The 21484-nt window shown below is 43.2% G+C and overlaps 1 protein-coding gene across 3 annotated transcripts in view; it reads right to left on the reverse strand.

Annotated features, from left to right (window-relative positions):
* Window positions 1–21484, reverse strand: part of LHFPL3 (LHFPL tetraspan subfamily member 3) — a 576078-nt gene that overhangs the window by 28576 nt on the left and 526018 nt on the right. The window lies entirely within an intron of this gene.

Here is a 21484-nt window from a genome sequence, read left to right on the forward strand (position 1 = left end):
TTCCCTTTTTTTTTTCTTAATAGGATCATCCACCACGGTTTTTCTTTTAAAACAATCTTACTAACTACTTATTTACTTGACACCTACTCCTTTCAGGAAGATGAGTTGAAGACCAAATAAACCTGACAAAAATATTCATACACACACATACACACATACACACCTGCTTTGTCTTCTTTTGACAAGGTTAGGCAGCCCAGTGCTTCAACCTGGGCTGGTTATTAATAGGATTAAAGCACATTGGTCAAGTATTTGGGTGGCCATGGAAAATGAGGCTGACGAGGCTGCCCCTCGGCTGGGCATGGGTATGTGCTCCAGTCCCCACACTGAACTAGACAGCCGGGACCTCTCCTCACTGGGACGTCTGCGCCGTCTACACAGCGTCTCCCCCTCTCTCACTGTGGTGAGGAAAAAGGTCACGGTTGGGATCCTGCCCATCCTGTAGGATCTTTTTTTTTGAGGCTGCTGTGCATCTTTCACACCGGTAGATTTGGGGAGGGCTGAGTCCTCTGCACACCCAGACCCTGCCTTCCAGTGTGTTTGGATTTGCCTCAAGTGAACATCCTGGAGGAAGTCTGAGCCCATAGACAAAGTGCCCAAGGGCTTCTTACCTCCATACATAAGATGGACCTTCAGTCTTAGGTGATGCTCCTGCTGTCACAGGTGATGTTCCTGCCATTGCAGGCCACTGCACGTTCGGGGCAGGAGGGTTTTCCACTTTGGCTTCCCCACCTGATTGAAAGCTCTTGGACCTGGGACAGGGCCCGCAAAGACCCTGGTCGTTGCCATGTATTTTGCCCTTGCCACGCGTGCGGCAGGCTCTGTGCGGAGGGCCGTCCTACGTTTTCACCTGTAACCCTTGCCCCGTGAGACAGATGGGACTATTCCCATTTTACAGAAGTGCAGGTAGGCCGAGAGAAGGTAAGGAACTTGCTGTGGTCTTGGGTGGTGTGACGGGTTGCTAAGTGGCGGAGCTGGGATTTGCACACCATTTGCGCCATCCCGAACTCCGGCCATCATCTATTAGCTGCTGCCTTGTGGTATTCGGTACTGTCTCCTACACAGAACTCTTACACAGAGGAGGCTCCACAAATGTTTGCTGACTGAGCGAAGAAGAAGAGTTAACTGATATACAGTGCTAACTGTGCCAGGCAGTGATCCAGGTACTTCATGAACAAATACATCCCAAACAATTCCAAGAGACAGGCCGTCTTATTATCCCCATTTTACAGATGGGCAAGAGGAAGTGTGGAGAGATTATGTAACTTGTCCAATGTCCTGTAGCTAGCAGGTGGTGGAGCTGGCATCTTACTGTGGGCAGTCTGGCTGCTCCAGGCTCTGTGATCCTGAACACGTCACACACCACCTCTCTTTTTCTCTTTTTCTCTTAAGTAAGCTCCATGCTTGGTGTGGAGCCCAATGTGGGGCTTGAACTCACAACCTGAGATCAGGACCTGAGCTGAGGTCAAGGGTTGGACACTTAACCTACTGAGCCACCCAGGCGTTCCCCTCCACCCATACCACTTCTCTTGAATAAATGTAAGCACATCTGAAGAGCAGTGGTCAGATTTTTGTTTTGTTTGTTTGTACAGGATTCTGCTGGTGTAAGGGTAGGTTATCTCAGATGAGGCAACTATTCTTGGAAACTTTCCTGACCCCTGTAGGTCTGCTTAGCAACTTCTCTCTCTGTTCTGGGAGCGACTAGCACTTCATGGCTGGCTTTCTTGTCGACCTCTCCTTGGTAGGGAGTAGGTGGTTGAATCCATGTTAAGTAACAAGTTAAATGCAACTCCATCCACCCATTTCTTGACTGGGCAAAAAATCAGCGAAGAGGGAAAAGGAGAGTTGAGAGACGATTTGGGAAATGAGGAGGAGAATGACAAAGGCTGCGAGGCCAGATGAAGATGGGATTGTGGGAAAAAGAATGGTAAGGCCAAGACGAAGAATAGCACTAAAGTTAAAAAAATGGAAACTTTTTCCCCCCAGAGAAATACATCTGTCTGCAGCAGGATGAGACCTGTCCAGCCCAATATGAGATACTTCCCCAGGGCCGTTCGCCTTTTGTGAATGACTGATTCCAATTTATGGAGTTCAGTGCCTGATTCTCCCAGGGGTAAAGTGGAGTGAGGAGCATGGCAGAAGGAAGAGAAAATGGGCTTTGTAATCAGAGAGGACTGGGTTCAAATCCTGACCCAGCCAGTGACTCACTGTGTGAGCCTGAGCTGGGTACCTGATGTCTCTGAATTTGTGGTGTCACCTCTACTGACGAGGACTTTAACTCCTACCCAGGGGGGTCATGTGAAAACTAAAGGCAGTAATTGAAGGAAGGTGCCTGGCATGCAGTAGGTATTCAGTAAATGTCAGTGGCCTTTTTGGCTATACCCCGCCATCCTGACCATAAGCTGCCCCAACGCAACTCAAGACTTTTGCCACACAGGTCCCAGCTGAAGAGGAGCCAGTATAAGAGACAAGACCCTAAAAGCACAGTGCTGGCATTCTGGCATGCCTTCAATGTCACTGAAACCCATACAGAGGTTTTAGTTGTGCTGATTTGTAGTTGGTCAGTGACCACAAGGTGTTGGCTGATGCTCATTAAAAATGGAAGCAAGAGAGTCAATTTTGTTTGACCAGAATGCAGTTCCATACACCCATAGGAATAAGTGGAAATGCCTCCAAGCAGAAGATCAAGCCCCCTACCCATCATTTTGGCATCGTTCACTTTATAGGATTTTGAGATGAAGAGAGATAAGTCAAACGGAAGTCAAGGAAAACAACAAAAAATGTGATCTGGAATCAATAACGCAAAGCCATTTCTAGTCTTAATTTCTTCCTTGGGCAGGTCAGGGCTCTAATTAGGAAAACCCAGTATGCCAAAAATGAAGGGCGGTTAACAGAGCATGACTCCAGCTCAGGGTAATTGGGCTATGATGTCCACATCTGAGCTAGCACAAGCGTGCTTAGACATTTAGTTTCTCCGCTATACAACATCTTCCCACACAGACTCTCCTGGGACTGGGCAGTGCGGGCAGCTGGGCTTTTCTCCCGGCTCTGACATGGGCAGGGCCGTGTGCGTGCATGCGTGTGCGTGCGCGTGCGTGCGTGTGACAGCTCTCCCTCTTTGACTCTCCTGTAATGAGCATTGTTTATCTGGTTCTACCTACTTCTGGGTTGTTCTAAGAGCCAGTGGGAGCTGTAGATAAAGCTCCTTGAAAAGCCCGCCCTGGCGGGGGCAGGTTCACATCCATGTCTAGCTTGGAGCTTTGCAGGGCTGAGGGACACCTGGGTCTGGTACCCAGTCAGGGCCTGGGACTCAGGCAAGAGCGCACAGGTGCCAGGGAGCCCAGACCTGCCCTTCTCTAAATCACAGAGGCCAAGGATCCAGCCTTCTGTGGCCTGGAGGGGAGAGGCGGTGCGAGCCCCCATTTCAGGTCAGAGAAAGCTGGGCTCAAACACAGCTCTCTCAGTGTGTGACCCTGGGCAATTGCCTCTCATCTCAGAACGTCATTTTCTTGTCTGAAAAATGACATGGATATGATAGTAGCTATCTGAAAGGTAAGTGGGACGATCGGTGCTCGGATGGCAGTGTGTGACAGCTGCTGCATTAGTCCAAGTTGAGTCTCATCTCATCTGCGTTAAAACTCAGAGGTTAGGGGCTCTAACTTGCTCTGGTCTGTAACTGCCAGCAAAAGCGAGAGGTCGAGTCTTCTAGCTGGCACATGGTAGGGCATTTCTGGGGAGTTGCGTTTGAGGTTGATATTCGGAGGGGGTGAATATGGGGAGTATTTTCTATCCCCCAGTTTGTCTCCTTCTCCTTGATAGTTGAAAACCAAGTGCTGGAAGACGGGGGAGGGAGGCACTGCCCGTCACTGGCCCAAGCGCGTTCTAACCTGCCGTCTGCAGGACATGAGGTCTCCAGGATTGCGGAGTCACAGTCCTGTTGTGGGAGACCGTCAGCAGCCCTACCACCGGCTCTGTGCCCTCACGCCCGTGACTTCCCTTGGCGGGCAGCGCTGGACCCCGGCACTCAAGGCAGACCTCGACGGAGAGAACTACCTCCAGATATCCGTGTCACCTGGCAGAAAAGCTCTGCAGGGAAGGTGGTCTCAAAGGGAAGGGCTACCTCTCCTCCCTTAGGTTCGCTGACATCACCACTGACCACATTAGAACACCAGGGAGGTTTATGCTGGGACATGACCTCAGCTTCTCCCAGGATCACCTTCACTGGCATGTACTTTATTCTTAAAAAAATTTTTTAAAGGTTTTATTTATCTATTTGAAAGAGAGAGAGAGAGAACAAGCAGAGGGAGGGAGAGGGACAAGCAGACTCCACACTGAGTGCAGAGCCCGACGTGGGGCTTGATCCCAGGACCCTGAGATCATGACCTGAGCTGAAATCAAGAGTCAGAGGCTTAACTGACTGAGCCAGCCAGGCGCCCCTGGCATGTACTTTAAATGTTATGCTCTGCAGGGGCCTGGCTGGCTCAGTCAGTTCAGCACGTGACACTTGATCTCAGGGTTATGGGTTTGAGCCCCACGTTGCTGTACAGATTATTTAAACATGAAATCTTTAAAAAAAATGTTATCCTCTGAGATATCACCTCACACCAGTCAGAATGGCTAAAATTAACGTCAGGAAATGACAGATGTTGGCGGGGATGCGGAGAAAGGGGAACCGTCCTACACTGTTGGTGGGAGTGCAAGCTGGTGCAACCACTCTGGAAAACGGTATGGAGGTTCCTCAAAAAGTCGAAAATAGAGCTACCATATGATCCAGCAAACGCACTACTGGGTTTTTACCCCAAAGATACAAATGTAGGGAGCCGAAGGGGTACATGCACCCCAATGTTTATAGCAGCAATGTCCACAATAGCCAAACTATGGAAAGAGCCAGGATGTCCATCGACAGATGAATGGATAAAGAATATGTGGTATATATACACAATGGAATATTATGTAGCCATCAAAAGGAATGAAATCTTGCCATTTGCACCGAGGTGGATGGAACTGGAGGGTGTTATGCTGAGCGAAATAAGTCATTCAGAGAATGATGTATCATATGACCTCACTGATATGAGGAATTCTTAATCTCAGGAAACAAACTGAGGGTTGCTGGAGTGGTGGGGGGTGGGAGGGATGGGGTGGCTGGGTGATAGACATTGGGGAGCATATGTGCTATGGTGAGCGCTGTGAATTGTGCAAGGCTGTTGAATCACTGACCTGTACCTCTGAAACAAATAATACATTATATGTTAAAAAAAGAAGAAGAAGATAGCAGGAAGGGGAAAATGAAGGGGGAGAAATCGGAGGGGGAGACGAACCATGAGAGACGATGGACTCTGAAAAACAAACTGAGGGTTCCAGAGGGGAGGGGGGTGGGGGGCTGGGTCAGCCTGGTGATGGGTATTAAAGAGGGCACATACTGAATGGAGCATTGGGTGTTATACGCAAATAATGAATCATGGAACACTACATCAAAAACTAATGATGTATGGTGATTAACATAAAAAAATGTTATGCTCTGATTTCACGACAGAGCCATGGAAAACACTAGTTTTTATTAATTATAAACCTGTTGTCAAGGATTCTGTCCATTATGTCACTGTCTTATATGAAAGGAAATTTATTATAGATTTTATTTCTGGGAACACCCACCCCCGCTTTCTTCCCCTGAGAAAATAGCGTGTTGCTTTTCTGAGAATGAGAATTATTTAATTTACTGATCCCAAGAAACTCAGAATTGAATCTGAGGCTCAGCCACAGCAACCAGAGTAACTTTTATTTATTTATTTTTAGAAGATTTATTTATTTATTTATTTATTTATTTATTTATTTATTTATTTGAGCTGGGGTGGGGGAGGGTCAGAGGGAGAGAATCAAGCTGATTCCATGCTGAGCACGGAGCCTGGTGTGGTGTTTCATCTCAGAATCCTGAGATCATGACCTGAACTGAAACCAAGAGACAGATGCCCAACCGACGGCCACCCAGGCACCCCCAGAGTAACTTTTATGATTAGCACATTGAACTGTGCTCCATTCCTTGGTTCTGATTTTCTCTTTCTCTTTTATTAACAATATATGTATTGGGGGCACCTGGCTGGCTCAGTCAGTGGAGTATTCAACTCTTGATCTCTGGGTGTTGTGAGTTCGAGCCTCACGTTGGACATAGAGCTTACTTAAAATCTTAAAAAAAAAAGTATGTGAAAAAAAAAAAGTATGTGTATCTTTCGTTGTGTGTGTATATATATATATATATATATATATATATATATCCTTCCTTATAAGTAATATGTAGATACATATATGCATATATGCTACACACACACTTTGATACTTTATTATATGTGGAGTCAAATCCTTTTTAGGAGGTACAACTTTCTCTCCCGTGGAAGTAGCTGGCTGGCTGATGGTAATGTTTAGGATCCATTAGTTTACTCAGAGCGTTCATCATCAAATAATCTTTGTCAGCATTTGTGTCTCTGCAGCCTCCCACAAATCTCATGAATCTGGGTTATAGCTTTGGACCTTCTATGGTCTTTGAAGAGCCATTAATCTCAAGCTTCAGTATAATACGACTTGCCCCATTTACCTAATAAAATGCTATGGGGAATCAAATAAAAAAGTAATGAATGTCCTTTGAGTGGAGCCTTTTTGAAAAGATATGAGTGGCTAAAAAATTTCCAATTGACAGACCAGCATTGTTTGGTGAGCAAAATGAGCCTGGGGAGGGGAGTGAGAAGGAGACTTAAATCTGTGAAGCATTTGCTTGATATTTTCTGATTGCCCCTCCAGCTCCATTCCCCACCCTCCTCCACCCAGCTCTGTGTTCTAGGAGGTGCACTATCTAGACTGCATCCGCCGGGCTCTTTTGCCCTCAGGCTTCAGCCATAGGAACCACCAGCAAAGAGGCTGGGGGATGGAAGCAGAAGGAGTTTGGGGTGCCTTCCCTGCTTGGGGCCACAAGCTGGGGGCTGTGTTGCTCCACTGAGGACCACACACCTGTGGGGGTCCCTGCCCACAGCCAGATGCAGAGAGAGCTAAAATATTATACTTCTCTCTAGCTTTTGGTCACTACTCCCCTGGTGAAGACTCCCTCTGTTGCTAACCCAGGGAAGCCTCATCGTCCCTCCATCTCTCCTTAGTCCTGCCCACACCTTTGTAAATAGTTGCTTCATTAAACTCTAAATCATCCTTGTGGAGGGTGCCATGTGGGGTCTGGTTGCGTCCCCCTACCCCCACCTCCAAGGCTCAACTCTCACAAAATCTCCTTGAGGTAGATAGATATGCTTGCTCATTTTGAAGCGGAGAAAGAAGATAGGGTTAAATACATTTCCCAAAGTCATATAAATTCTAAGCTATAGGTATCAAACCCAGATCTGTCTTATGCCCTTTCTACCTGTTCTCTTAGGTGGGTAAAGTAATTTTGATGCTGTATTTGTTCACTCCCTCTTTCTTCTCTTTCCACAATCTGATACAATTAGTATATTGTATATTGTATTGTATATATCATGTTAAGATAAAGCCTTTATCAACGCTGAGATGGAGAATTCACCTGCTGTATCCTATCATCTGTTACTTTTTTTTTTTTAATGATAAATAGCACCTAACTGTATGTGACAACGGAAAGCATAAGATTGTCAGGGGAAGTCAGGGACCGCACCGCCTCTGGTAATTGTACGGATAAAAACATTCCAGAAAAAAAAATCAAAATAAAGAAGATTAAATTTTTCTGTCTACTTCAGGCTGGATTCTTAGTATACTCTCTGTGTCCTACTAAATCTGGAGACAGGAGACATAGGTTTATCTGGATATTTGATTTGATTTTTCTAGTTGTTAGCATGAACAAAGAGGTGCTAGGAGAGGGGGCATTCACTGCCAGAGCTTGGAATTTCTTATGTAATTTATGACCTAGGGGATAAAATATACATCCCAATACTTTTAATCCATTACATATAGCTGCCGTTAATGTAGAGTGGGCCCTTATTGTTCGCTCTTGGAGTGTGTAGTGGGAAAACCCAGATGCTTTTGCAAAGAGGCTGCAAAATGATAGGGGTGGTGTGGGGGGACTGGGGGGGAGGTAGACCCTTCAGGTCCATTCCTGGGGTTGCCTCTGGAGGACAGGCCCCAGAAACCTAGATGTCTTTTTAGCCCTGTGCACATACAAGTGAACCCTCAGGATGTTATGAACTTCCTTTATTAGTGGTAAAATTCTTGATCTGCCTTGGACAAAGACATAGCAAATGATTAGTCAGTACTCAGAGCTGTAACAAATACGATGCTGTGAATAACCACACCACACAGAGTCCTTATTCAGCAGTGGATTATTTAATAATCAACCCTCCCTGCATTAGGCAAAAGTTGTAGGTGTCCTGAAAACCTAGTTTGAGTATATTTATTGGCCATGACATTTCTTCTTTTGTGAATTTCCTATTCATTTTTTATTTATGTAGAAATTTAAACTTTTCTTTTTTTTGGTAAGCTCTACACCCAACCTGGGGCTTGAACTCATGACCCTGAGATCAAGAGTTGCATAGTCTACCAACTGAGCCAGCCAGAAATTTAAACTTTTAATGGGGTTAAATCTACCATGCATTTCCTTTATGGTCAGTGCTTGAATGTTTTGTTAAGAACAAAAATATACATATGCACACATGGACTATGTATATATTTGTGTGGTGGACATAACAATAGTCTAAATATTCTTCTAGGAGGTTTAAAGTTTTGCTCTTTCCATAGGTATTTAATTCATATAAAATTTACTTTTGTGTGTATGAAGTAGGCATATGATTTAACTTTTCTTTCTCCATTTGGAGAACCACTGTTCACTACCAATAATTAACAATTTTACCCCTTTTTCATGTATCTGTAATGCCATTTATGTCATATACCAGGTATATACATCTAAATAAGTCTTTTCTGGGTTCTTGTCTATCAGGGTTTTTTTGTCTATCCAGATGCAAAAATGTTTTAACCATTCTTGGTCTTTCATTCTTTTTTATCAATACAGGATAAGCTTGCCAAGTTCTGAGAAAACCCTATAGGGATTTTGGTTGGAGTAAAATTGTATTTATAGACTCACAATTTAGGGAGAATTGACATACTTAAGATTCTCAAAATTTCCATTCATGAACATTTACTTAGACTTCCTTTTATGTCCTTCAGTAAAGTTTTATAATATTTTCTTAAAAATCCAGAGCACATGAGCTACTTTGTAGTCTTTTTTGCTACTGAAACATTTATAGTTTGATTGATTGTTGTTGGTAGACACTATTGATTTTTTCATACTGATTATATGTCCAAGAAATACTGCTGAATCATCTTATTGATTCTAGTAGTTTGCCAGATTTTCTTAAATTTTATATAAAGACAATCATATCTTCCATGAGTAATGAAATTTTGTTACTTCTTGTGCAATCCTTATATCTCTTATTTATTTTCTTGCCTTATTCCTCTAGCGAGGGCCTCCAGCATAATGTTTTAATGGGAGTAGTGGTAGAGGCATCTTCTCTTGTTCCTGACTTTAAAGGAAGGATGTCTGATGTTTCACAATTAAGAACGATGTTTGCCATGACTTTCTACTACATATCCTATTAAGGGTCAAGGAAGTTCTCCTGTATTTTAAGTTTTCTGATTTTTATTTTTATTTTATTTATTTATTTATTTATTTTAAAGATTTATTTATTTATTTATTCATGAGAGGCAGAGACAGAGAGAGAGGCAGAGGGAGAAGCAGGCTTCCCGCCGAGCGGGGAGCCCGATGCGGGACTCGATCCCAGGACCCCGGGACCATGACCCGAGCCGAAGGCAGATGCTCAACCATCTGAGCCACCCAGGTGCCCAAGTTTTCTGATTTTTAAAAAAATTTCTTAAATTTCCAAATGCTTTCCCTGTGGCTATAAGGATGAACAGTGACTTTCCAACTTCAAAAAGTTGGAGAGTTCAGGTCTAGGCAGGTACACATAATCAAGGATCTCAGTGGCAGCAGAGATTTGAAGAGAGGAAGCTGGAATTGCCGTGTCCATATCCACTGAACTTGGAAACCTCCCCTGGTTACCCACTAACTTCCCAAAAGGTCTCTTCCGTGCTCTGCAGCTCCAAGACTTGGTGAGTTTTCCACTGGCCTCTGCCAAATCAGTATCCTGCAGTGCCTCCTACTGGTGTTATAGAACACGGAGCTACAAAAAGCTGGTCTAATACCTTCTTCTGGATAGCCCTTAGGACATGGCCATAGGACCCGTTTTAAGTACTATTATGGTCCCAGTTGTTCCTTTCTGAATGCCCCCACCAAGTTTCTTATAGCTTTGCTTTGAATGTGGTGTCAGAGCTGAAATCAGCATTATAGATGGACCTGAATCGAATACTGTTCAATTGAGGAGGACAATCCCTTCCTTGCAGTAGATATTTTATCTTTTATAGCCCAAGATTCCATTCGCTTTTTACAGTACTGGTGCCCAAAGACTTGCCATTTAACTAAATCCCTTGCGCCTTTCCTCTATATAGCTCCTGGTTTTTGACCTCTCTGTGCGGCTGGGTGTTTCAACCCATGGTCAAGTCTTTATGTTGACCTTTGTTAAATTTAATTCTGTTAGAGTCAACCTGTTACCATATTTTGGATCCATATTCTGTTATCCAGCTATACAACACCCTGCACAGTTTTGTGTCCTTTACAAATTTGATAAGCTCATATCCCCATCTGAGTCATTGTTGAGAATGTCAAACAGGTTGGGGTTGAGGATAAGTCTTAGTGTCTGCCACCTGGAGGTCCTAGCAGGACAGCTTAGTCACGTATATCATGCAAACGGAAATTACAGATTTTAATTATTTTATTATCACATTATTATATGTTATTATTAGAATTTAAATCTATAAAAATATAGACTGGAGATTTAGATTTGGGAACCACTGAAATGTGGGAGTGCATGAGAAGTAAAACAGGGGAAATGGACAATGTAGAGAAGAAAGATGATAGAGGTGCTATAGAATCCCCTTGAAAGGGGAAGCAGAGCTAGAGAAGGCAGAGAAGAAGGAATCAAAGATATAAGATGGGAACTAGGAGAGTCCAGGGTCATGGTAGGTAAGAGAGGATATAGTTCCAAGGAGAAGGGTCAAGGTCATTTGGTGTGTGTGCTGGTGGGGCTTGGGGGATGATGCCAATGGAAGGATTAGGAGCAAGATGAAATCCCAGTTCAACTCTGGAGTGGGGTATTGGTAATGCTTTTTTTCTTAAGCCAAGTGGTAAGTAAATACATTTTTTTTTAAGATTTCATTTATTTTTTGACAGAGAGACAGCGGGAGAGGGAACACAAGCAGGGGAAGTGGGAGAGGGAGAAGCAGGCTTCCTGCTGAGCAAGGAGCCCAATGTGGGGCTCGATCCCAGGACCCTGGGATCATGACCCAAGCCGAAGGCAGACACTTAATGACTCAGCCACGCAGGCGCCCCTAAATACGTGTTTATCCCATGGTTATTTATACTTTGAATGCAGAAAATATTCATAATAAAAGTTTTTTTTTTCTTCAAAAAGAGTGAATAGGTAATGTGGAAGTTGAAGTGCTGGGAATAGATTACTTTTAAAAATGGGTGTTATATGCAAACAATGAATCATGGAACACTACATCAAAAACTAATGATGTAATATATGGTGATTAACGTAATATAATAATAAAAAAAAGAAAGAAAGAAAAAATGAAATTGTAGGGCACCTGGGTGGCTCAGTTGGTTAAACATCTGCCTTTGGCTCAGGTCATGATCTCAGGGTCCTGGGATCAAGTCCTGCGCCATGCTTCCTGCTCAGTGGGGAGTCTGCTTCTCTCTCTGCCCGCCCCCCCAAACGGGTCTGTTTGTGTGTGCAAGAGCACCAAAATAAATAAAATCTTAAAAAAAAATGAAATTGTAGTGGTGAAAAGGCAAGAGAAAGAGTAAAACTCATGAGGTAGAGGGTGCAGGTCATGGTCTTGAGCACATTAATAGTTGAGGGGAAGATGCCAATGGAGAAGAGGGGCTTCACTGTGGGGGAAAAAAGAAGGCAATTGATAGACTAAACTCCAGAGTGGAGAAAGGGGAGGGGATTAAGAACCCAGGAGGCACAATAACTAAAATGTGGAAGCAATTCAAGTGTCTATCAGCAGATGAACGGGTAAGCAAAATGTGGCATATATGTGATAAAATATTATTCAGCTTTAAAAAAGAAGGAAATTCTGATACATGCTCAACACGAATGTACCTTAAAGACACTAGGCTGAATGAAATAAACCAGTCATGAAAAGATAAATACTATATCCACTTACATGAGCTACTTAGTCAAATCATAGACACAGAGCAACACAGCCCTACCTCAAGAAGCAAGAAAAATCTCAAACAAACAACCTAACCTGATACCTAAAGGAGTTAGGAAAAGAATAAACAAAGCCTCAGTCCAGGAAAAGAAGGAAATAATAAAGATTAGGGCAGAAATAAATGATAAATAAATGATAAATAAATGGGCAGAAACTAAGAAAACCTCAATACAACAGATCAATGAAACCAGGAGCTCGTTCTTTGAAAAGATCAACAAAAGTGATAAACCTCTAGCAAGACTCATTAAAAAAAAAAAAAAAAGAGAGAGGACTCAAACAAAATTACTAACGAAAGAGGAGCAATAACAAAAACCACCACAGAAATATGAACAATTTTAACAGAATACTACCAAAATGTATATGCCAACAAATTGGGCAACCTAGAAGAAATGTAAAAATTCCTAGAAACATATAACCTATCAAAACTAAAGCAGAAGAAATAGAAAACTTGAGCAGACCAATTATTATCAAGAAAATTGAATCAGTAATCAAAATACTCCTAAAAAACAAAAGTCCAGGACCAGATGGCTTCAAATTCTAAATTCTACCAAACATTTAAAGAAGAGTTAATACTCATTCTTTTTAAATAATTCCAAAAAAATACAAGAGGAAAGAAATCTTCCAAATTCATCCTATGAGGCCAGTATCACCCTGATATCAAAACCAGATAAAGACACCACAAAAAAAGAGAACTACAGGTCAACATCTCTCATGAATATAGAGGCAAAAATCCTCAAAAAATATTAGCAAACTGAATCCAATAATATATCTAAAAAAAATCATACACCACGATCAAGTAGGGTTTATTCCTAGGACGTAAAGGTGGTTCAATATTCACAAAACAATCAACATGATACGTCATATCAATAAGAGAAAGGATAAAAACTGATCTGATCATTTCAATAGATACAGAAAAAGCATTTGATAAAGTACAACATCCATTCACAATAAAAACCCTCTGCAAAGTAGGTTGAGAGGGAACATATCTCAACATAATAAAGGCCTTACATGAAAACTACACAGTAAACATTATACTCAATGGGAAAAAAATGAGAGCTTTTCCTTTAAGGTCAGGAAGAGAGCAAGGATGTCTATTCTCACCACTTCTATTCGACACAGTACTGGAGGTCTATGCCACAGCAGTTAGACAACATAAAGAAATAAGAGCCATCCAAATTGGTAAGGAAGAAGTAAAACTGTATTTGCAGATGACATGATATTCTGTACAGAAAAACTTAAAGACTTCTCCAAAAATTTACTAGAACTGATAAATTCAGTAAAGTCACAGGATACAAAATCAACGTACAGAAATACAGAAATCTGTTGCATACCTAAACACTAAGAAGGAAGCAGCAGAAAATGAGAAAAAGAACACAATCCCATTTACAATTGCACCAAAAATGATAAAATATCTAGGAATAAACTTAACCAAAGAGGTAAAGGATCTATACCCTGAAAACTATAAGACACTGATAAAAGAAATTCAAGATGACACAAAGAAATGGAAAGACATTCCATGCTCATGGATTGGAAGAACAAATATTGTTAAAATGTCCATACTACACAAAGCAGTCTACAGATTGATGTAATCTCTATCAAAATACTGATAGCATTTTTCATAACTAGAATAAACAATCCTAAATTTGTATGGAGCCACAAAAGACCCAGAATAGCCAAAACAATCTTGAAAAAGAACAACAAAGTGGAAGGTATCACAATTCCAGCTTTCGTTATATTACAAAGTGGTAATGATTGAAACAGTATGTACTGGCATGAAAATCGACACATAGATTAATGGAATAGAACAGAAAACCCAGAAATAAACCCACAATTATATGGTCTCGATTAATCTTTGACAAAGGAGGAATGAATATACAATGGGGAAAAGACAGTCTATTCAACAAATGGTGCTGGGAAAACTGGAAAACCACATGCAAAAGAATGAGACTGGACCCTTTTCTTTCAGTATACACAAAAAGAAACTCAAAATGGATTAAAGATCTAAATGTGAGATCTGAAACCATAAAAATCCTTGAAGAGAGCATAGGCAGTAGTCTCTCTGGCATTAGCCAGAGCAACATTTTTTCCAGATAAGTCTCCTGAGGCAAAGGAAATAAAAGCAAAAATAAAGTATTGGGACTACATCAAAATAAAATGTTTCTGCACAGGAAAAAATCAACAAAACTAAAAGGCAACCTACTTTTTTAAAAGGTTTTATTTATTTATTTGACACAGAGAGAGACAGTGAGAGAGGGAACACAAGCAGGGGGAGTGGGAGAGGGAGAAGGAGGCTTCCCACCGAGCAGGGAGCCCATGGGGCTCAATCCCAGCATGCTGGGATCAAGACCTGAGGCGACAGACACTTAATGACTGAGCCACCCAGGCGCCCCAAAAGGCAACCTACTAAATGGGAGAAGATATTTGCAAATGACACATCCTGTAAAGGGTTAGTATCCAAAATATATAAAAAAATTGATACATCTTAATACCCAAAAACCAAATAACCCAATTAAAAGTGGGCAGAAGACATGAACAGATGTTTCTCCAAAGAAGACATCCAGATGGCCAACAGACACATGAAAACATGTTCAACATCACTCATCATAAGGGAAATGCAAATCAAAACCACAATGAGCTATCACCGTACACCGGTTGGAACAGCTGAAATCTAAAACACAAGAAACAACAAGTGCTGGAGAGGATGTAGAGAAAAAAGAACCCTCGTGCACTGTTGGTAGGAATGCAAATTGGTGCAGCCACTGTGGAAAACAATATGGAGTTTCCTCAAAAAGTTAAAAATTGAAATATCTATGATCCAGGAATCACACTACTGGGTATTTATCCCCCCCAAAAAATACAAAAACACTAATTCAAAGGGATACATGCACCCCTATGTTTATTGTAGCATTATTTACAATTGCTAAGCTATGGAGGCAGCCCAAATATCCATTGAAAGATGAATGGATAAAGAAGAGGTGATATATATATATCACACACACACACACTATATATATATATGTATGTGTGTGTGTGTGTATATATATATATGTATATATATATATATATAATGGAATATTAATCAGCCACAAAAAAGAATGAAGTCTTGCCATTTGCAATGATACAGATAGAGCTAGAGAGGATGATGCTGAGTGAAATAAGTCAGAGAAAGACAAATACCATTTGATCTCACTCATGTGGAATTTAAAAATCAAAACAAATAGCAAAGAAAAAGAGAGAGAGAGAGAGAGAGAGAGAGAGAGAGAAACCAAGAAACAGACTCTTAACTACAGAGAACAAACTGATGGTTTCCAGAGGGGAGGTGGGTGGGAGATGGGGAAAATAGGGGATGAAGATTAAAGAGTACACTTATCATGATGAAAAAGACCAAAATAAAATAAAATGATTAAAAAAATCATAGCGACAGAAAGCAGAATGGTGGTTCCCAGCGGCTGGGTAGGGGGGTGGGAGTAGTCTCTGGGTCAGAAAAAGGAGAGAGGCCAGAGATGAAGGAATAAAAAAAGGGTGACAATAAAGAAAAGGTTTGAGGTGGACAAGCAGAAATTTGAAGTTGTCACTGGATGAGATTCATCTTGGCACAGGGACTGGTGGGGTCCACTGACGGGGGAGGTGTGTTGCAGGCTGGAGCAAAGAGAAAGAGGTCTGGAGTCTCTTGTGGAAGGGAGGCATGAGGCACCAGCGAGGAATGAAGGAAGGAGGCACCAGGTGGCAAGGAATGCTCAGCAGGGGTTAGCTGTGTGGGGGTGCAGTAGATACAACACCATCTTTGGGGGTTTCTCTGGCTCTGCTCAGCTACCTAGGAATGCAGGTGGAGAAAGCAGACAGGGTGTGGGTGGTAATCCTGAACTGAGGGTTCTCAAGGTTGGGGGAAGCGGCTTGGGGTGCTGACGAAGACTGAGCCCGGCAGAGCGAGACATACTCTCTGTCCGTATTTACATTTGGGAGGGGGTCTCTGGAGATAGCTCTGCTTTGGGGGCCAAATTGGGAGGGGCAGGGAGGCCTGTGAGTTGTATGTGCTGTAAGATCTGAGCCTGCCTCAGGTCTCACAGCCTGTAGGGGAGCCCCTAGAAAACCCCCTGGAGTACTGGGGCACCTATAAGGTCTGTAATGTCAAAGGGGCTGAGGAAAATTCTGACAGATTGATTAGTCTGGGTGAAAGAGGTCTGCAACGCTAGCTTTCAGGGCAAGTCTAGGGGATCTTCAGGATAGTTTTACAGTTTTCATACTGACAGTAGATATCTTAGATTGGCTTCAGCCTTCATAGCAGGAGGTAGCCTGGGACCCAGCTAGAATTTACCAACTTATTTCAACTAGACTCTACCTAGCACAGAAGCTGCTACACAGTACTGACTGCAAACCACATGCCCTACTTCTCTCCTGCAGAACCTTCAGCTAGAAACCTCTCTGCTGTTCTAACGCATAGTTTTATTAGTGATGATGTGGAGGGGGCCAGGATTGGGAGCCCAGGAAATTTTTTACCAGCCTTCGGAAAGAAGAAAAAGACTGATTTTCACACGTTGAAAGATGTTAAAATATTGAAAATCTCCAGATGGCACGACGAAGAGGATTTGGTTCCAAATTTACTGTCCCCAGCAGTGGGGGACAGCCCAGCCGGCAGAGTAATTCTGACATCACAATAATGTGAGGGAGGTGCAGCTACTTTCCCTAGGAGAGTTTTAGAAAGGCGGGCCGGGCAGCTGAATGGCCTCAAGATTGCTCAAGGACTTTGGGGGGTTCTTAGTTCTAATTCTAGACTTTCTGTGTGACTGAGTGACTTGGTAATTGGGAGCCTCTTGAAACACACATCTATTTGTCTTGTGTCCCCAGAGCCTGGCATCCACACCTGCTTCATGGATTTTAATACAGAAGGAATCACCAGTGGAATAGAAATGAGGTGGCCACATGGTAATATAAAATATTCACATCTGATAGCATCACCTCCTGCTTTCTACCTTATTAGGGAAAGGAACACTTCTGACAGCTGGAATGGTGTTGAATAAGAGCCTGCATTCTAGAAGCAGGTTGCTGGGAGGGAATCCCTGCTTCACTGCTTTCTAGTTGAATAGCTTCACTGAGCTATAGTATCGTTATCTGTAAAACGGGGACAATGTATTCATACCTCCGTCACAGATCATCATGAGGATGAAATGAGACAAAAGAGACCAAGCCCCGGGCACACAATGGAATCACAATCATGCAAGGGAGTTGGGAGTCTCTTTGCTGACAGGATTCCCTTTTTCCCTAAGCCTAGGATTCACTTCTCATCCCCGGCTTGCAGCCTGGGGTGTTCCTAAATATACCAAACATGCAGAGTGTTACTGCTCAGAGAGCTGGGAAGGTCAGTTAATTTACAGAACGTCGGGCAGGGGCCCAGGTCATAGTGTATCCTCAATACCTATTGAGGATTGAATTGAAAGAATGAATGTTGAAAGACATTTGCTCTCAATCTCCGGGAATTACAAAACACACAAATTAGTCTTACTAAGCAAGTGATTTAAAGATTCCCACATATGCAACAGAACTGTTGGACCCTTAGGTTTTGAGAATGCAACAATTCACTGAAATTAATGGAAGTGTCTGGAGGTCAGTGGTTCTTACTGGTAAACACAAGAGTTTCTGGATTAACTCAAAAATCCCCAAAGAGTCAGAATCTGACTGACAGATCTGGGAAGAGGGTTGTCTCCAGCATTTTAAACGAGTCCCCCCGATAGTTGATGCAACACTTTATAGCAGCCTAAAGTTCTCTATTGAGAAAATCTAGAGGTTACTTAAAAATGTGATGGATGCTCATCTAAAAGCAGGAATCTGTTCTTTTACTTTTAGATGTCCTTATTTTTTCTCCAATGGCTGAAAGAAGAAAGGATGGAAATTACCTTCAGTCATAGACTGGGCTGGGAGAATCTGGTGTTGAGCAAGTATAGACCTGCTTAAAGGATTTGGCATGAAGATCTAGAGTCATTTGGACACACTCTATGCCTGGAAATCATCCACAAGGGCTATGCTCTTGGATTGTAAAGCGAGGAGCCTATCTGTTTCTCAGCCTGACACTTCAGGAGGACTGTATTTTCTCCTTCAGGATTAAGGAAGAAATATTCTGCAGTGCCATTGTAAATAATTCAACATCTAAGAGAGCTTAATGTGAACCACAAGAATATGACCCACAGCACACTCCAAGTCCAAGAAGAATGCCTCTAGATCAGCATTCAAAGTCTATTACTAGGAAATGAATGTTAGGTCCCTCAGTCAGCCGGGGAGAAGTTTCTGTGTATTTCCATGATTTTTCTAAGGAATTAAACTCTCCTGGAATCTGCACTCCGCATTTAACCTCCGTCTGAGGTCATGAGTCTGTTCCATCATGATGCGGTGCTAATCTGGCACCACTCTCCCCTCCCCTATTAATCTGTTGTTGTGAATGTTGCCTTGAACGGGTCTTAAGATTCAATTATTAATCAGAACCAATTTAACAGGCTGTTGGTGCCAGGAATGAATTTTTTTTTCAATTTGCAAAGCTGGGATAAGCTGATCAAGGAGAATGGTACGATTTCACAGGAAATACATTAAGCTTCCCACGCCTGCCTAAAGAGCTTACTGAGGTTCACAAGAGTGCAAAGAAAGGTGTATTTGGGTGGATACATTACCAGTCGATGGAGAGTCATTATGAAGAATTTACAAGCCATAGCAACCTCAGTTCAGATAAAGTTTTCTTAACCTGGAAGGAAGGGCCAAATTGCTATACTCTCTCGTAGCTATGAGAAGCTACAAGCTTATTACTTATCTTATGAGGCACCAGACTTCAGACAGGAGGGTGATAAATGACCGAAGTCATTTGCAATACGCTGGAAGTGCAGACGGTTGTGCTGAGTGTGAGAAACTATATTTTTTTAAAAAAGAACTTATTTATTTATTTGAGAGAGAGAGAGAGAGAGAGGGAGCACAACAGGGGGAGAAGCAGAGGGAGAGAGAGGGCTCGATCCCAGGACCCCGAGATCATGACCTGAGCCGAAGGCAGATGCTTAACCAACTGAGCCCCCCAGGCGCCCCTGAGAAACTACATTCTTGAAGAGGAGCTCTCGTGATGAATTGACCTCACCATGGAACCTCAGCTGCCCTGTGCATGTACGAGGTCACCTCAAAAGGTGACCGGGTGCTCATCCAAACACAAGAATCTCTTTGTTGTTTTACTTTTACATTTCCTCCTTTTTTCCTCCTGTAGACGGACGGATGCTAAGATGGAATTTACCTTTAGTCATAGACTGGAAACGTTTTCTCCCCACAGGATTAGAATTTCACCCCGGGGCGCCTGGGTGGCTCAGTCAGTTAAGAGTCTGCCTTTGGCTCAGGTCATGATCTCAGGGTCCCGGGACCGAGCGTCAGTGCTCCCCACTCAGCAGGGAGTCTGCTTCTCCCTCTCCCTCTGCCGCTCCCCGTTTGTGTTCTCTTTCTCGCAAATAAATAAAATCTTAAAAAAAAAAAAAAAAGGAATTTCACCTCTTAACACTGTGTGAAAATTAACGATCATCTCCTAGTCAGGGGAGGCTGAGGTACAGGCAATGAGCTGCAAAATTTCAGGCCCAGGGCTAAATGAAAATTGTTCAGAAAGTGGGAAAAAGTGCCATTAAAGGTATTACAATATGAAGCTTTTTCCTTCTTTCTTGTGGTCTCTCTCTTGCCTTGTCATGGTGTTTGTGTTTACTCTTTTTCTAAAAAAATATTTTATTCATTTATTTGAGAGAGAGGAAGCGAGCAAGAGCAGGATGGAGGAGCAGCAGAGGCAGAGGGAGAGGCAGGCTCTCCACTGAGCAGGGAGCCGGATGTGGGGCTCGATCCCAGGACCCCGGGATCATGACCTGAGCCGAAGGCAGACGCTTAACCGACTGTGCCACTCAGGCTCCCCAACTCTTCTTTTCTTATTGTAAAATACATAAACATCAAATGTGCCCTCTTAACCTTTTTTATATTTATATGTTATATGTACATTTTGCACATTTTTAAGTGTACAGTTTGGTGGTATTAAATACATTCACACTGTTGTGCAATCACCACTGGTCATGGTGTATTTTATTTGCTATTTATTTAAGATTTTATTTATTTGAGAGAGAGAGAGAGCATGAGCAGGGGAGAGGGGAAGAAGGAGAGCGAGAAGCAGACTCCCCGCTGAGCAAGGAGCTGGGACCCCAGGATCATGACCTGAGCTGAAGGCAGATGCTTAACCAACTGAGCCACCCAGGCTTCTCTTTATTTGCTATTTAATGTCCTTCTAGGGAAATAAAGTTAAACCTTTGAATTATTAGCATGAATTTCATTATTCATTTTTTACATTGTGCTGTGCTAGTTTTATATGTAAATGTCAGAGCATTTAGCTGATTTGTACAATCACTGAGATCACACAATTTGTATTTCGTCTCAGGAGGATGCCTTGAACTGGCTGGAAGATACCAACACAGATCCGGGAGGGTTGGGAAGGAAGAGGGGGTTCCCCCAGGTAGAGAGCGGGCCTGAGGGAGCTGGCTGGGAGTCCTTGCCCTGTGTGCCCACTTGGATCTGACTGCTGCTGGTATCACCCCTCCCATCCGCTGATGGACTGATGCATTGTTCCCTGGCTTGAAGCAGGTCCTGGGGAATCTCCCCTTCCCGCTGGTGGTCTCCCCAACCAATGGTGATAGGTTACCTGCCAGGGGACTGCAATCTCCGGACTCGGTAACTGGATCAGGAGTGGGCGGTAGGTCCATCCCTCATTGAGTTGTGGCCTCCTGCCTGATGTCCACCAGACAGATGCAGCCCTGCTATCCTGGGCCCCCCAGGTGACCACTGCCATGCCCCGCCCCAAGATGCTACAGGACAGGTGCACCCAACCAGGATCTTCCCCACCTGTGCCCAGGCCCTTCCTGGGGCAGAAGGTGGCAGTGGTCACTGGGCAGGCCCAAGGAGGGGAGGCTGGGCAGGCTCAGGTTCCAGGGGACAGGAAAGCGGGTGGAGAAATCCCCCTCCCCCTCCAGCTGGGAACATCTGAGGGGCGTGGCAGCAGGAAGCAGGGCCGGGCCCCATAAACAGTCTCCAAGCCTCCCCACCGCCTTGCATGCTCCAAGCTTCCACTACCCCATCAGACTTCACTTATACAACATAGTTTCAAGCCTGG

This window comes from Callorhinus ursinus, unplaced genomic scaffold (genome assembly GCF_003265705.2).
Source record: "Callorhinus ursinus isolate GAN/ISIS: 27379988/994484 unplaced genomic scaffold, GSC_fseal_2.0 scaffold12, whole genome shotgun sequence".
NCBI classification, from domain to species: Eukaryota; Metazoa; Chordata; class Mammalia; order Carnivora; family Otariidae; genus Callorhinus; species Callorhinus ursinus.